We start from the raw sequence: 13,891 nt of genomic DNA, 5'->3' as shown, positions 1-13,891 counted from the left end.
TCAAGAAATGGCTTCACTTGCCAAGTTGAATACAAATCCTCCATGTAATTCCGATGATGAAAAATTCTTAATGATCTCAGATTTTAGGGTCACATTTCAAGGACTTTGGGACATTGAGAAATTTCTGGAAATGTTTGAGAAAGGTGGCTCTGGCTCTGTCAGCGTGATTCAGTGACTTAAATTTGCTTCCACTTTGAAAAATGCCTCATCTATCTTCTTGGCTGTCATATCAAAAACACTCCACAATCCTTGAAACGGGTAGATTTCTTATGCTTGCTCCCATGACTGTCTAGGCTATGAAGGAGAAAAGATTATCTGATTCTGTACTGATAAATATAATGAAAGAAAAGATGACAGCAGAGAATGTCATTGTTGGCTTCCAAAACAGTCTCTGCCACTTCACAAAGGGAAGAGAAAAAGGCTTATGTGCATGGTAAGCTCCTCTATTTCACAAATTCTCTGCAGTGTAGCTGTGGTAAGGCTCATACCTGATGTACTGGCAGCTTAAGTTAACTTCTGCTGGTTAGGTACTGCAGAAATCCTGTAGCAGGATTTAAAGTCAAGAGGAATAGGAACTGCAGCATAGACAAATCTGTGCATGTCCAGATCACGTCCTGCACATGACACATACACATTACTCGCATTAACTTCAGCGAATGGAAATACACCTTTCATCACAGTAACAAAATCTTAATATACATTTTTGGCCATTCCTAAAAAGGAATACTAATCTTTCATTAGCTACATAAAAAGAAAAGGAAAAAAAAAAACAAAACAACTCCAAAATTTTCAGTCCTCTGTTCCTCCCGTAGGAACACAGAGGACGAGCAGGTAGCAGCCTGAAGCCATCATTTCCCAGCTGTGCTCCTGCACGGGCTCAGTTCCTCAGTCGGAGGGAAATCTCTGAGCCTTCTCCCGCAGCCAGTCCAGGCTCTGCAGGATTCAATGGTGCAGTTTCCACCGTCTTCACCTGTGTCAGGACTTCGCGCTATGACACTGCAGTTAGCAGCAGCTAGCTGTTGCCAACATTATATTATACCTATTATATCACCCACTTCCCAGCTTCACAGCTGTCCTCTGCCCATTGCACTCATAGGCCTCTGATGTTTTTTCAGTGAATTAACTCCAAGAATTTAAAAGAAAGAACATTTCAATATGTTTTTCTGACAGGTAAGAAATTAACTGCATACCAGGAGCTATTGAATTCAGCTTTAATAGTATCAATAAACATTTCTGATTAAATTATGAAATTGATTTTATACTTTTGACCATTATGTTTTTACATCAATATCATCATATGACAGCAAATGTAGTTACTGCTTCCTTATTGATTTTGAACATGGCACTCCAAAGTACTCGTTTGATGATATTACAAAATCAAACTTGATTTCCTGTAGTACTGTAGTAACTTTTGGTCATAACTTGATATGAAGAACCAATAATAAATGGATTATCAGGTTATTAAAAGGTATGTTTTCTCCTCAGAAACGCAGCCACGATTCCGCTGCCTGCTCTTAGGTCTTCCAGGGCAAGTTTCAGGACTTGGGGATGTTGTTATTCTTGTGTGCCAAATAATAAACCCTCCTCTTTCTCTTGATGAGCTATCTATCAGGTTTCTCATGAGTCATCTAAACACTATTTATTAACGAGCAGGAACAAAGTGCTATTTATAATGCTCATTCAAGCAATCCAACAAAAACTCAGAGTTTCTCTAGCTTGGGAGCATTACTCTTTATCTCGCCCTCCTCTCTGTCAGGATAATAGTTATGTGTTGGGCCACTCCATCTCCCCATAAGGTTTAATGTTCTGTTAAGAGAATGCATAATTCAAAAGAACCACTGTTGCTCTGATACATGCATAATAGTAAATCAAAGGTGTAATGTGCTGGATATTTATGTCTCAGGGTTAAGAACAAGTCTGATCAGATTAAAGAAATTTCAGTACCGGGCTTTTTTTTGGCTGCTGTAAATTCTTTCACAGGCCCTCCCATGTCTGAACCTTCCTAGGCTGAAGGACTACAAGGCATCTTCATTGATATAAACTGCTGTCATGAAAGAGGAGCAGCGAGTTGAGACCTTAAGCTGTTCTGTCAGATTGTACTTTGGTAATGGATCTGTGGGTCTGCTGATATGTTACCCAAAGGTGCCTTTTCAAAACAGTCAGTCATGTTTCTTCTTACCTAATTATAGGGGCATCTGTTTCAAAATGCAACTAATCCCTCCAGGTTTTGCGGGCTGAGGAAAGGGGCGGAAGGGGTCAGTTGGAACTTGTGCTCTTATCCTTTTTGCAAGATTATTCCCTAATATTCACAAAAGTATTTAGAGCATTGACAAGTATTTGCCTTGACAAGCCCGTGGAGAACTCGATACACTCTTGTCTGCCTCAGATAAAACATTCTCTGAAAAAAGACATCAGCAGAGCATGGGAAGTTGTTTCACCTTGCTTTGATTAAAAAAACACAATTGGTAACTCCTTAAAAATATTGGCAATCTAATGCCTATGGGAATGAACAATTTCTATAGTGCTGGTTAAATTGGTCTCAGCACAGATGAGCACTGACAGATTCTTTTCATGCAACAGATATGGGCCCTATAACTCTGCTGCTATACCAAAGCCAGAATAGAGTATCAAGTACCCTATGGCATATTCTGGTGGTGGTGTAGAGGGATCTGTACTCCGTTCAGCTCATGCCCTTGCTCCTTTTCTTTCCCATCCTGCTGTGCATGAGGTCTCACGATGCACTAAGCAGAAAATGCTGCAGTAGGTCACAGATCAGCACAGAGGAATGGCAAACCAGGAGTGTGGAGCAATGGAGTTTGCTGCCCTGCACGAGAGATTTGTGAGCAGCTTTCAGCTCTGAGCTACTACACCAAAGCAGCTTCACTGATTTTTTAAAGAATGTAGCCCAAGTCTCTCACATGTCTGACATCGTTCCAGAAATCTTTTTAGCTTTCCATCACTGACCACCATTCCAGAACTACACTTCACAAAAGCTTCGACGCTGCACTCAGAATTCTGTTTGGAAGGCTAAAATTATCATATATCCACTAGACACTTGATGCTGGAAGAAAGGCAATAGCTCAGGTAGAATCAATAAAGCTTGCTGGTTTATCACCAGCTCAGGACATAGTCTCAGCTGCAGGCCCATGCATCTTCACCGAGCCACCTGAATCCTGCACTGGGGCTCCTCAGTCAGCATCCGGACACCTGAAATCTCTCTGAGGACTCCTAATCTTACACAAGGCAGTGAGCACCCTCCATTTATCACCACAAAATGGCAGAAGAGGGTTAGGCTGTTCACCCTGCAAGAAGCAATTCAATTCCAGGCTTCCAAGGGAAAAAGAACCTCTGAAGTCTGTGTAGCAACTTTTTGATCTGCTTTGAGAAATCAAAAAAAGCCATGAGTGTTTCCCACCACCTCCTGAAACACACTGCCTGTTACAGGCAAAGATAACAGTGTCCTATTAGAAAGGTGCTCCTTTTAAAGTTTACCATATTTATTCTTACAGATACTTACAATGATGAAAAAGGGAAGCATCATATCCTTGCTCTGCAGAAGCAAGCAACTGAGATGCCTGGGGAAAAGGTGTGGCTCACCTAATTTCAACCAACGAAAAGCTGAACATCCCTTCTCAGGTGCTCCTTTGTAACTGCTGGAGAGAAATGCCTTCAGGAGATCATAGAATCAGAGAATGGCTTAGTTTGGAAGGGACCTCAAGGACCATCAAGTTCCAACCCTCCTGCCACAGGCGGGGCTGCCAGCCACTAGATCAAGTACTAGATCAGGTTGCCCAGGGCCCCAACCAACCTGGCCTTAAACACCTCCAGGGATGGGGCATTCAAAGCCTCTCTGGGCAGCCTGTGCCAGCACCTCACCACTCTCTCAGTAAAAAAAATTCCCTTTATATCCAATCTAAATCTCCCTTCCTTTAGTTTAAAACAATTCCCCCTTGTCCTATCACTATCTACCCATGTAAAAAGTTGATTTCCCTCAACCATTGCATCCTCAAGAAACTGCACAACTAGGACAAACCACTGACAAGAGGAAATTTCACTGACTGAAAAAGCAAAAATGAAAGTAAATTCTAAATAGCCAAAAGTAGGCAGAATGAACTGCACCCTAAATAATTTTCCTCATCTCTCACATACACACAAAAAGCATGCAGCAGAACAGGAAACAAGACTCGCTCTTCTCCATTCTCACACTGACACTTGAGGCATCAGGACATTTCTTCCTTGTTGCCGAGCCACCCTGCCTCTGTCCATTTGGCATTTATCACCAAGGGAACGTTTCCAAGGGCTCAGTGCATGAAGCGATAAAATTGGCAATTTGAAGTTAGATCTGGGTTCTGAGCTGTGGCCATTAGTAGTCACTTGCTTTCCATTTTGAAACCACTTTTTCCTCTAAAAGTGCCAAAGAGGTTCGCTGCCCCCACGAGTCAGGGCATTTGGTACCTCATGGTCCTCTCTGTTCTTGGGCCAGGAGATGCTCGGATTGCCACTAGGCACAATTTATCAAATCACCAGTGAGATATTTTCATCTTTAGCCTCCAATTCTCTTCCTTGTGGTTTCCCCAAGCTCGCTACTAAGTTAAGTAAGCACATAATTAAAGAACACAAAATAGATTTGGGGACAGATGGAGCGCAGGCTCTGAGTCCCTCCATTTTCAGGACATACAAACAGAAGCTTCATTATTGTGTGTGTACCAGTATGCCTCTGATTCAGACGTGAAAAAAAGAGTCTAAAGTTCTCTTCCCGGGTTAGCTGAGGTTAAACAGGTGTTTTTGGTAAGGATTGCAGTTACATTTTGATTACACTAGCCCACATTCTTACATCACATAATGCAATACGATATACCCAAATGTATCTTTCAGTGCCAAACCGGGGCCCCCAGCTTGATGTTGTTCTAATTGTGTTTTTCATTAATCCCTGTGACCTCTGCAAGCATCATCAACCAAATACAAGCCCTCAGAGCTGAGCGCTGGAGTTTCTTTGGGGGCTATTTTTTGCATCTTCTCTTTACTTTTTTGGTGGAGAATAGTAAGAGCAAAAAGGACTTCAAATTCAGCTCTGAGCATGAATGTTGAGATTAGTCTGAACAAAAATATATCTAAAGAACTAGTTTGTTGCAGTTGGATAGTGTGTCTTCCCTAGTAACCTGATCTAGCCTCCAAAAGGAAAACCCTGACTTCTTCAGAGGGCTTTGGACCCAGTCTCCACTGCAGGAATGCAAGTGTGAGGCAGCGATGCTGCTTTAGAAAGAAGTAATACTAAGAGGGGCGAGGTGAGAAGCCAGTTCTTGATCTCATCCTGGAGTCACTCCATACATTTCAAATGAGGCCAAATTCTCTCGCCAGCCACACCCTGGCAACCTCATGTCTTTTATGAGAGCTGCAGTGGCTCTATCTGGGAGCAGGATTCGACCCAGCGCACCTCCCTCTCTCCTGGCAGGAGCCCATGTGCTCCGCTCTCCGGAGAGCTCAGGGCCCCGACTTGTGGGGAACTGGAAATTTCTGTGGAGTTCAGCAGGGACAGTGCTGGCCACCCCAGTCTCCTCATGTTTGGTGCATATTCCATTAGAAAGCATGCAAGAAGGAGAGACTGCAGCTCGGAGGAGATCTATTGGCAATGCAAAGAGCAGCACAGCTCAGTGGCTCTCCTGCTCTGTAGGTGTGTTTTCATGCACTATGGAAAGTGTTTGACAGATGTGCATTATTATGCACAGCAATAACTGGTGTATATTAAAATGAGCTGCTTGAGTGGGGAGGAGAGAAACAATGCACCTGTTTAGACACCTTCCCATCTACTGCTGCTGCTTTGCTGAAAAACAACTGCTGATTTATGCTCATCTGCATAAAAGGAAAAGACTTTGAAGAAGATGCTTCTGCTGCAGAAAGGTTGCCCATGTTGGGCCTCAGCCTACCTCCCAGGCACATGCTTTTCAAGTCACCTCTTAATTACTCCACAGCTGGTAAGAGGTCCCAGGCCAGCAGGAGATGTGCTTTGTCCTGCTATCAGCAGAGAAGCAAGGTGATGCAGCTGGTCATTGGGATGGAAGGCTACTGAGCAGCCTTAGCCAAACTGAGTTACCAGCAGCTCAGGCTGCTTGCTATACCACAGCTGCCAGCAAGATTGGCAGAAGGCAAATGCAGAGGAAAGGCAGAGCACGGGGTCTGCCATCTGAGAAAGTCCCTGGTGTAAAGCAGGAGGACCCCTCACACATCACTATTTCTGGGAGATACAGATGAGAAGGTTGCAGGCTGGAAGCACAGTGATATAAATCCATCTTGCTGTGACCCTTCCTGTTCTGTATTATCCCATGCAAACAAAACCTGATTCTTGTGAGCACTCAGTATTCAAGTATCACACAAGAGAATCTGCAATACCACCAGTATTTCCTTGCAGAGCATATAGACAAAGAGACACAGACTGTAAAGTATAGTAACCCCTGCTAAGGACCAAGGGTTTCTGCAGAGGTGCCTGTGCTAGCAGAGCAAAGTGTGCAAAGTGTTCTGCAACAGAGCCGTCCACTGCTGTGGCAGAGCAGCATGCCTGTGGTAGCTACAAGCCAACACATTAGCAAGAGGTGCCTGAGCTTTCTGTAGAATAGAATTTGAAGTTTATGAGCCTTTCTTATAATTTTTTTAAAATCAATAATCATATTTTACAATGCAGATTGAAAAAGTCCACACCTAACAAAGACAGTAGAGCTATGCCCATACCCTTATTTCCAATAAACAATTCTATACAATTCTGATATATTACAGAGTTTATCCTATTTTCTCCCAGAACCGTCACCTTCACACTTTTACACACAATTGGCTGTAAAGGTGTAAAGGGTAAAGCTGCATCAGGAGCAGGAAAGCAGGAATACTAGCACAAAAGAAGGCAGCAAAGAGCCAGAAGAGAATGGTGTTTTGCAGACCCTCCTGTCTCCACCCGTTTCTTCCTACAGAACCTATTCCTGTAGCTTCTCAAGACTGAGCAAGGTGTCACCAGAGCAGTCTCCATCCCTGTAAAGGAAGCCACTGGGTTTAGCTGCTCAGCAGCATGGCAATGCTGACTGCTGGCAGAGCTCTGCTGGGCAGCAAGGTCTGAGGGCAGCAGGGGTCAGAGCATCACATGGTCATCACCCGCACTGCACTGCGTGGTGTTCTCAGGACAAACGACTGTCCTGCAGCTCTGCCCATGTGCTGGTGACATAGTTGAATGGACAGAAAACAAAACCTAATCCCATGCTACACAGCCCTGAAATGCAGTATACCCATGGTACATATACAGGCTCCCTACATTTCATTCCTCTTCCTTTTTCCTCCACTACATGAATCAGAGCTGCGCAAGGGAAGAAATCCCACAGCTCGAACGGGTACCTCTGCTATCAGTAGGAATACTGAGGAGTAAAGCTCAGGGAGGGTGTCAGAATAAGACCCAATCTGGATCTGTTATTTCATGCTGTTTCCACATACTTTTCTATTTCATCCACAACAGATTATTCCTGACACTTTTAGAGGGCCCCTGGCCCATTTGCTTATTGGTCTGATCTTTACCAGCAATGAAACGAGAAGTCTAGTAAGCAAAGACTTCTGGAGAGTTAAGAGGATACCCTTTTATATTATTCACTGAAATTGCTTCTTGGCTAAAATATTCTCCTGTCAGTGCTTTTCATGTGTTCAGCAACATCTGCAGGATGTGGAAAGAACAGAAACAAACCAGATGTTGCAAAAGGTAGTGACACTGAGAAACATAATTATTACAATATCTTGTTCGGTTTTTTGTCCCTCTTACGCCTTCATACGCCAGTAACTTCTACCGCTCAGCCAGAGACCGACTTATCTAAGTTCCCTCTGAGCAGATTTACAATCATTTGTAAAAATTGACATATTCCCCTCCATTAAAGCCAAATTTCCTTTAGCAATTTCAGAGGAAAAATAGATTAAGGGAACGTGCATATTTATCTCAGCCATCAACATTTATTCATTTAGGCAATTATCACTTCATTACACTGTCAAAGAGAGCGGGCGGGAAATTCACCGCCGCCCAACCAAGCGCCACGGCGGCCCTCCGCCACCTCCACTGCTGGCCTGGGGTGGCCGTGCCGAGCGTTTGTCACAGCGATGGGCGGGGGCTGCGGGTCCAGAAGTGGCACCGGCAGAGCCGCCACACGTGTCAGATGGACAGACAGCCACAGCCTGATCCAACAGCGCCCCCAGAAGCAAGCCCGCAGCCGGACAGCCGGACAGCCGGCACCGCTGCCTACGGCCCCGGCTTGCGCTCGCCGCACAGAGCAGCAATTGGATTTGAAGAGCTGCTCGCCCCATTAACAAAGAATGGGAGTGGGGAGGGGGGAGAAGAAGCCTTGCGGCCTTCAGAGCGCATGCCGCAGCGCAGAAAGCAGGCGAGGCTATGAGGCTCAGAGCATTTTCCAGCTATTTTAACTCAGACCTCAGGAATTTCGTAGGGGGATCAGAAGACCTGCAAGCGTTGCCAAATTCGGAGGGAACAAAGTATAACTAGATTAATATATAAATCTTATTAACTAAAATGTAGTTGAATACAGTCATTTGTTATCAAAGTCTTTTGATTGTTTAACGAATTGCAACATTTTGGTCTCACGGGCTCCCTGCCAAGTTGAGGCCTAATTAAGGTGGTTGGAAATGAATAGTGTTCTAATTAGTTTAATTACTATATGATGAATTATCAAACTAATTTTTAAAAACAATGTGCAATTAGCCTTTTAGCATTCAACCCCCCGCTTTCCAAGGCAGGAAACGAAGCGGAACAGATTTGTTTTTATCCCTGGGCCGGAGGCTGAGCCATTGGGCCCGGATGGGGCGAGACGCCGGCTCCGCTCCCGGGGTCCCCCTGCTTCACTCCTCAGGCACAGCCTTGAGCACTTGTGGCTACGTCTGTGGAAAGTGCGCTGCTCAGTCCAAGCCCGGGGCATCGTTCCTCATCAAATTCCCAACCAGGGATTGTCCATGTTCCTTCACTTCATTGAGGTTGCACCAAAATTCCTGACACGCTACAGGAGTGGTATGCAAGGGCCCGCCACGCTGGCTCGGTGAGGTTTTGTATTCCTACCTCTCAAAGCAGCGAATGAAGAACTTCATTTGCCCATGAACCATAAAGGTATGCAAGTTCCTATCAACGGCACGTAGGGAAGGAAAGTGTTGCGTCAGTAACCACCAAAACTGCGCTCCATAATGCCACTTGCACAAATGCTGTTTTCCATTTTCCTATTACATTTCTTTTATATTTGTCCCCCAAAGGCTATTTTCTGCTTCTGACTACCGATCCCACTGCATCGCTCCCCCAGCCAGCAAACCTTTCCAGAAATACACTTGCACCTGCATAACCTCAGTAATGTCGCACCCTTGGAAGTGAAAGCACCATCTGGTCCTACTGTAGAGGGGTTCATTACGGGAGGAGTGGCCAAAGGTCACCACCTAGCATTAGCACTGCCAGGTATGTAAGTAGAGGTTGGCTCTATTACAGCATACCTCATTGCTGAGAGGCAGAAGAGGATGTATTAAAAATACAGACACCCACTGAATGGAATGGGATGGAAGGAAGGAGCGAAAAAGTTCACCATAATGACACGAATCCTTTAACAAATAATCAGGTTAAAAATGATCCACTAGGTATTTTGATGAGAATGGATTTTCTCATCCTGTGAACCAGAAAGAAAATGTGGCAGTAAAATAGCTTTCGGCATGACTTAATTATCCCCAGAAAGACTTAGGAGCCTGCTCCAGCAGAGCACTTAAATGCATGCCGAACTTTAAGCACATGGGCATTCTCAAGGGACTATTCATATATCTGGAGATAAGCATATGCTTAAGTGCTCCAGCAAGACACAGATCAAACTGAAGTCTCTCACCAGGGCCTGGAGTCACGGCTAACGCATCTGGTAAGGGTGACAGCGTTTGAGACGTCCCGTCCACCTGGGCACTTGCGAAGTCCCCATTGTCCAAACTATCTGAGCGTCTCCCAATAAATGAAAGTAATCAATCACAGCTTCCTTGCTTCCTGACTGGCATGCAGAAAGAGGCTTTGAATAGGTGCGTGTATCTGTGAATTAAATCAGTTTACTGAGGGAACCAAGGCAAGGAGATGAAATTGCCATATGTTTCTATTTGTGCTGAAGCTAGTGGTCATGCTTGTTTTTCCTGGAAATTTGTTCCACAACCTTTGCCTGGCTCCTGCCAGAGCCTTCATTTATTTGTCAGCAGCGGCAAGGATCCAGCAGATGAGGCTCTTGTAAGGAAAAAAGACTGCAGGGAGCACTGACCTCTCCAGTAACTATGGTTCAACCTACCAAAGCCTTGGACACTGACGTGGAGGCATTCAGCTGAAAGCCATGGTATAAGGGTATATATATTGCTAAGAAAACTCGGTGATGCTTTTTGGCAGGACGCACAACTAAGATGCTAGAGTTACTGCCTAGAGGATTAAGTGGTGGGCTGCCATAGTCCTGCCACTGTTCCTGGGGACAAACTGCAGCCTCTCTGGCTATCACAGCTATGGACAACCAGAATTGCTAGGGTGCCAGTGATAACCAATCCAAAGGGTAATACTTTCAGTACAGAGGATACAGAATAAACTTGTTTTACAAAGAATACCTCTCCTCTCCTATTAAATTCCTAAGGCAAACGGTGAGCTGGCTCTGCATGTTCCTATCAGTTTTCCCAGTTAATTCCTGCAAGTCTGCTCCTTGTGGGACCTTAGAAGCAGCTCTCTGCCTTGAGGAGGACTGGGAGGCCATCAGCCAAACTGGGTCTGTCTGCTCACAACCAAAGATGCATTTGGTAAGATGAGAGCTTAAAACAGGTGCACTGCCAGCCACGCAAGCTAAAGAAAACACTAACAACAGAAAATCATTTCTGGCAATAAAAAGGTTAACAAAAAACAGTACGTATAAGGATAACTTGAACCCGTCATTAAAGAAATTCAGTTATTTAGTCAATTTTACTTATTTACAGGCTAGAAGATTAATGAGTTCAAATACAAACTGAGACAGTAATTAGGTTTCAAAAACATACTATAACACAATCAATCATTGCTGGGGAGTATAATGACATTAGGGTAGAGCCCTCTTTCAGCTGAAGTTATTAGCATGTGATTGGTGAAGACTGGACTTGAAGAGAGAGTCTACCCCAGGGTCCTGTAATAAAATGAAAGAGGAATCTTAAATAAGGAGAAACTATGTCTTTGACCCTTTGTCCTTTGTCTGTAGATGTAGAGATACTGTATTCGGGATTTAGGGCTCTGTAACAGGACTTTGGGGAATGATGGCATTTCAAAAGACAGTTGGTATTTTACTTTAAACAAGACTTTACTTGAGACCTAATATGACACAGATGGTATGTATATGTCCTCTAATCTGGTCATTGAGGCGATTAGCAGCTCCTTCCAAAGCATTTCAGATCTCTTCCTCAAAGTCTTTGCAAATACATCAGCGTAAAGGAGGAATTCCAAATGTTATAGAACACAAAGTGGGAGAAAGAGTGTAAATTTTATCTAAAGAAGGGAAAAGCAAAAACCCTACAAAAGTACAAGTTTTCATTTCATTACTGCTGAAAAGGCATTATTTGATGGGGAATTGCATTAATGTACTATATCCCAAAAGCCTTTATATATTCCTACTGCAGGGAAGCTGAGTTCCTGGAACTCAGTGTCAGCTGAGTTCACAAATGAAGGGAGGACGTGGCTTTTAGGATTTAGGCTAAATTTAGAAGATAGTTATACGTGCATCAGAGTAATACAGTTCCCACAAAAATCAGTGGTAATTTTCCCAATGATCTGAATAGGAGAAAAGTTAGATCAGTTTGTATAATTTTTCAAGTTCCACATAAGTATCTGAAAATCAGATGCTTCAAGTGGAAACTTTTCTAAAAAAACAACTTAGTCACACTTTCCAAAATGCATTTGAAAATCACATACTAAAACAATGCTTAAGCAGCCAAATAGAAATGGCCTAATTTTCAGAGATACTGAGTACTTCCAGACTTCAATAATTTCAGTATTCATCAGCTCTTAAAACCAGACTACCTGCTTTGAAGTGTCTATACGTGGGGTTAAGTACCTAATTTGGAGTGCCCAGGTTTGAAAAATATCAGCCTTAAACCTCCTGCCATTTCTCATGCATATCCAAGTAAATTCCACAAAGAACTTAGGCATCACCACCGCATCTAAAATGAAATCTTCGTAATTTCTTTCACCTCAGGGGTTCAGTGGCACAGACCCTGCATTTTGCTACTAGCATCATTCTCCACAGACATCTAGTTGCTATTATTTATTCACCGTGGTATTCTCAACTATCCCAATTCCCTAATGAACAATTGAAATGGATTGCAATAAGGACGTGACACACAGGAATAAGAAGCTGAAATGTATTTCCCAGCTTCAACCTCCTAACCTGAGGGAAGGTTACGATGGTTGACATGGCTGGGGTCAACTGCAATTGGTTCTACTGGCTACTGTCACATAGATACTATGAATACTTCTCATGGCATTTCAGAGCAATCCTAGCAGTTGATAAATCAAATGCAGAAGAACCTTAACTCCAAATGTGTTATAAATAATCTCAAAATGGAGGAAAAAAACTAACAGCAAAACTATATTTCAAAGCGAGAGCGTGAAAAAATAACAACATGCAACTCAAGTCAATACAATCAATCCTGATAACAAGAGCAGTCAATGCAATTACATTTTATAAAATCAATGTATCCTCCTAATACAAAAACCAGGCAAGGAAGGAAATGAACCAACATCCCCCTCTCCATCAGCATGTGACAATTACAGTTTCACCAAACACAGCTAAACAAGGAGCAGAGCAAGTGTAAGATTCTGAAACCTTGGCAAAGGAGCCAGCACCACATAAAATCTTCAATCCAGAGGACAAGATTTTGCCTAGCTGTTCTTCTGATCCTTTATGTATAAATTCATTTTCATCCACTGGTATCACAATCTAATTCATCCAATAACTTCATTTTTCTGCATATATGCTGCTGGGCTTCATTTTTTTCTCCCCGTGTGTTAAAATTACAAATGCAAAGTTTGACATTAAGTCAAGCCATATGATTACTACTGCTTAGGTAGAATAACTTGTGGACTATCTCAACTTTCCTCATGAATTTAGGGCACAAAAGGCCTGAATGAAAAAAATTGGACTGATTTGGCAATTTAAGAATTGTTTTCAGTTGACCAAAAGTGAATTCAAGGGGGTTGCAAAAACCCATTAATATCTCCAGTTATTTGGAATTAAGAAAATTAAAATGTTCAACTTCCTGTCTTGTCCTTTTCCGCATAAGAAACCACTACTGTAGTCAGCACAAGTTCTGTCCATGGAAAGCCTGCAGGATGAGGCTCTCAATACTGCAAATGGTACCCAGATGGTAATTTTAAGTTTTACATCATTTAGGCTAGGGATGATCTGAGCCTGGACAGACAGGGAGGCTGAATTAAGAGGGATAGAGCTAATTAAGAGGGACAGTACCTAATTAAGAAGCAAGTTTTAGGTTTGAGAGTGACCTTATGTTGAATGTTTCAAACCGGACTTCAGCATGGCAGGGATAATGGTCACAGAGGGTGAGGTGAGAGAAGAGTCATGCCATCTAACCCTGGGTATTTAACTATGGGGATTAAGCCCTTCTCCTCTCTTCAGAGAGCTGTTTTTCTCCAGAAACAATACAAGAATTTTGGCTCCTAGACAGGGCACCTGAGGTAGGCACCCACTGGCCCTCCAAGGCTACGCCACAACGTGGGTCATGGTGACTGACAGAGAAAAACTTTCTAGCAGGTTCTGGGTATTAATGCCTGCCATCAGGCTCTGTACACATTTACCCCCGTCACCTTCTTCCCAGCGTCTGTTTGGGCAACTGTCCAGAA

Source organism: Numida meleagris, chromosome 3 (assembly GCF_002078875.1).
Source record: "Numida meleagris isolate 19003 breed g44 Domestic line chromosome 3, NumMel1.0, whole genome shotgun sequence".
Taxonomy (NCBI): Eukaryota; Metazoa; Chordata; class Aves; order Galliformes; family Numididae; genus Numida; species Numida meleagris.
Note: the sequence above shows the minus strand (reverse complement) of the source record.